Source organism: Schistocerca serialis, chromosome 12 (genome assembly GCF_023864345.2).
Source record: "Schistocerca serialis cubense isolate TAMUIC-IGC-003099 chromosome 12, iqSchSeri2.2, whole genome shotgun sequence".
Classification (NCBI taxonomy): domain Eukaryota; kingdom Metazoa; phylum Arthropoda; class Insecta; order Orthoptera; family Acrididae; genus Schistocerca; species Schistocerca serialis.
The window spans coordinates 134,424,316-134,427,739 of NC_064649.1; the positions used below are offsets into that span (position 1 = coordinate 134,424,316).

Consider the following 3,424-nt stretch of genomic DNA (forward strand, 5'->3'; position numbering starts at 1 on the left):
TTTTACCTCACTGTAATTAGCAGTAACAATTTTCATTTGCCTTTCCTTTAAAAGCAAATCACTAATGGTAATCAGCAGTTTTTATTCCAAACACGGACCATTATACTAAAGTGGTCTGAATATCAATAATCTGGAATTACTGCAACACAGTGATTTTTAGAAGCATTTCCGTCATGCGAAACATCTTTAACAAAACTTTCTACGTCACTACTACTACTACTACTACTACTACTACTGAGACTGTGGATTGTGTTAACACCTCGTCCAATTTTCGAAACATACCAAACACGTCAAAAAATATGTGATATTCTGTAGATCTTTCTCTAATAATAGACTTATTAAGCGAAGTAACTTATATCATAATACCTGCCAGCTGTTTCTGATTATCCATTCCAGTCCAGAACATTAGTAAATATCCCCCTCCTCCGGAAATGTGAAATATAATGTCAATAGTCTGTGTTCTATTGGTAAATTCAGTCTGCTGAAAAGAATGGATATGAAAATATATAGCTGTTTGTAAACTGTTGCAGTTGGATATGAACTTCTCGAGAGAAGTATATAAAGCTCTGCTACTTAAAGATAAAATTCAGCTCCACATTAATGAAGGAAAACCAGTGTCCTTGATGCTGCGAACATCGGTGATAAACACGAGATTTACACCAATTTGTCTGCGCAGCTCTCTACATCCAGAAACTAACAGAATTAGTCAGTGAAGGTAATAAGAACTAGAACATTCTCGTCATAAAAAATTAGTTGTAATTCGGTAAGAATATAAACTTAACTACCTTTACAGTTAAAGGGTATATTTTCGAGGACTTTATTGTAAAGTGAACTGTAGGTCCAAAAAACAGCATAAGCAGCTTCGGTACTTGGGCACATTATGAAGATTGTGTTTACCTACACAAGATTAAAAACTTAAATAATTATCAATTTTCAATTATGCGTGGAATGAATTAAACAGTTTTTTGCCCTACAAGACTAATGTAAGCTTTCGCTGTATGCCTCCAGGAAGCGCTATATCGGCACCAAGATACGCTGCCCACATACACAACTTACGATGTGCCAAGAGAGCATAATTTCGTTCACTAAATGTTGACCTGGTCAATTTCATGACATAGAGTGTCCCGCCAGGCAACAGTCATTGCAGTACGATTTTATACGTTCTTCATCTATTAGTGCGATATCTTTATGCAGAAAGCGATCTCACTGACGAACTTGATACTATGATGTCCTGCCCCACTAATGCGCCGAAATATCCAGCAGTTCTCCAGTATATTTATGGAAGAGTGGTGGGCAGGAAATCGCGTATCTGTTAGAAATCACAGTGACTGAGAAGTCACAGATATCACAGTAACAACTTTACAGAATCTAACTGCGATTTCAGTCACAGTTAGCAGTCGTAAGTAGTAGTTCACACTGAAAGACGTGAGGCATCTAGTGGTCGAATTTAGCACTGCTTTCTGCGATTTCAGTGACAAGTCGCAACTAAGAGCCGCAAGTATCAACTAAAAAGCGCAGTTAACATACTTTTCCTAGTGTCATCTGTTGACCGACGTATGTGTACTTCGTTATGAGAGCCTTGTGCCTCACGAGATCGATGTGCTGTGTGTGCATATGAAGGGCTTATTTCAATAGTGGTAAAAGTCCATTTTTGTTAATTTTGAGATATAGAGTCGTAAAGTTAAATGAGTGCTGAAAAATCTGCAGTTGAGATACCAGAAATATTCAAGCATATGGCTTCTTGCTAGAGATGAACCTTTATTTATGTTTGTTTGGATTACTAATTTCACAAACATTATAGACAAAAGTGTAGGTAATGAACTTTTACCACTATTGAAATAAGCCCTTCATATTATATGACGACATGCACATTCAGCATCAGTTATGGTTGGTCAAATACTGCTGTGACTCTGAATGTATTATATTAATAAGAAGCAACATTGCCTTTTTCTCCTGAAAATATCAAGTAACGTAACAAATGTGTTTGATTCTGCTTCCAATATGACAGTTTTGGTTAATACTCCACATGCCTACAGGACTTTGCAATGTTAACACAGCAGAACTCAGACATCTGTATAAGTGTAGAGAAATGAAAACAGTCATATGAATGCCTCACTTTTGTTCCGACACAGTTCAAGACTCGGGAGAAAAGTTTTACACCTGGTGTTCTACATGGCAACTTCACACACAAGAACTTTTTGCCGACACTACTACCACCTACATAAGTAAGCTTTTCCTGTGTCACTTTCAAGTAATGCACTTAAGCTATTCCTGATTTAGCTGGAAGATCTGTACTTCCCACTTTCATATCAACAGCCTCAAAATGCATATTGTAGACTTCTGGATATGTTACAGGTCAGTGTCACACCAAGATTGTGGAGAAAGGGGGGGGGGGGGCGGCAAGTCACTCTCCAACAAGTGTTTACCAATAAATAAGTGGCGGAAAATTACGGGTATAGGACGGCTTAACATGTGGAAAATGAGATTTTTATTATTCACTCAATGTATTTATTATTCCTTTAAAATCGCACAACAACTTCAATAAAACACTTTAATCAGTCACACACTTATTTCATAATTATTTCACTTTTAAACTGCAAATCCTCTAAGAGCTGTCTTGAATCTTCACGAGTCTCTCTCAACAGCCTTGATGTGGATAGATATGTACAGCAACCAGTAATCAGTCAGAACTGCGTCTGCAAAAACACAAGGATTATTAAACAATTTTTGCTGTCACTAATTACTAGCAATATAATTGACAGAGTAGATTGCTAATATTTGCTATAATGAATATCGCATTTGCAAGAACGATCTCACTGAAGCAATTAAGTCCATCGAAACGCTTAGACACTAACCTCTCGTCTGACGAAAACGGTCTAAAGATTGGCAATTTCTTCAGATCTGTTGACAATGATATTTTGAATTATCACTTTACTGAGTGACTGAAATGTAGTTCAGGTACCTATAAACATAACAATATCTTAGAATTAATTTTCTAAACACGATCTATTACGGTACTGTGCGGCTACTTACATATTAATTACACTATTAATATTTTCACAGTTGTTTCTGTAATACAAAATTAAAGCCAACGGAAGAATAAACGTAAAACATACTTACCAATGACAGGTTTGTTGAGATGCAATTTTCTGTGTGCACAGATGTAACTTTTTCATACGGTGGTACGTCGCAGAAATCGCAAGAGTCACAGAAGTAGCAGAAATCGCGGAAGTAGCAGTGGCGGAGGGATACGCGACTTAGGTTCCTTAACTGCGACAAATCACAGTTAAGAATAACAGATGCTGAAAAGTAGCATTAACAGAAATCACTGATATCGGAAAATCGCAGTTTAACCCATCACTTAAATGGAACAATCAGCACGCCGGTATAAGCTCTAAACCCACAGCATCCAGATCATTAAGAT

General features: G+C 37.0%; 1 long non-coding RNA gene across 1 annotated transcript; it reads right to left on the reverse strand.

Annotated features, from left to right (window-relative positions):
- Positions 1–2,584: 2,584 nt before the first annotated feature.
- LOC126428100 (uncharacterized) lies at positions 2,585–3,216 on the reverse strand. The gene is made up of 3 exons (XR_007576777.1): positions 3,121–3,216; positions 2,856–2,962; positions 2,585–2,696 (listed from the first exon to the last, which is right to left on the reverse strand). It is a non-coding gene; the product is annotated as an uncharacterized LOC126428100 (long non-coding RNA).
- Positions 3,217–3,424: the final 208 nt, after the last annotated feature.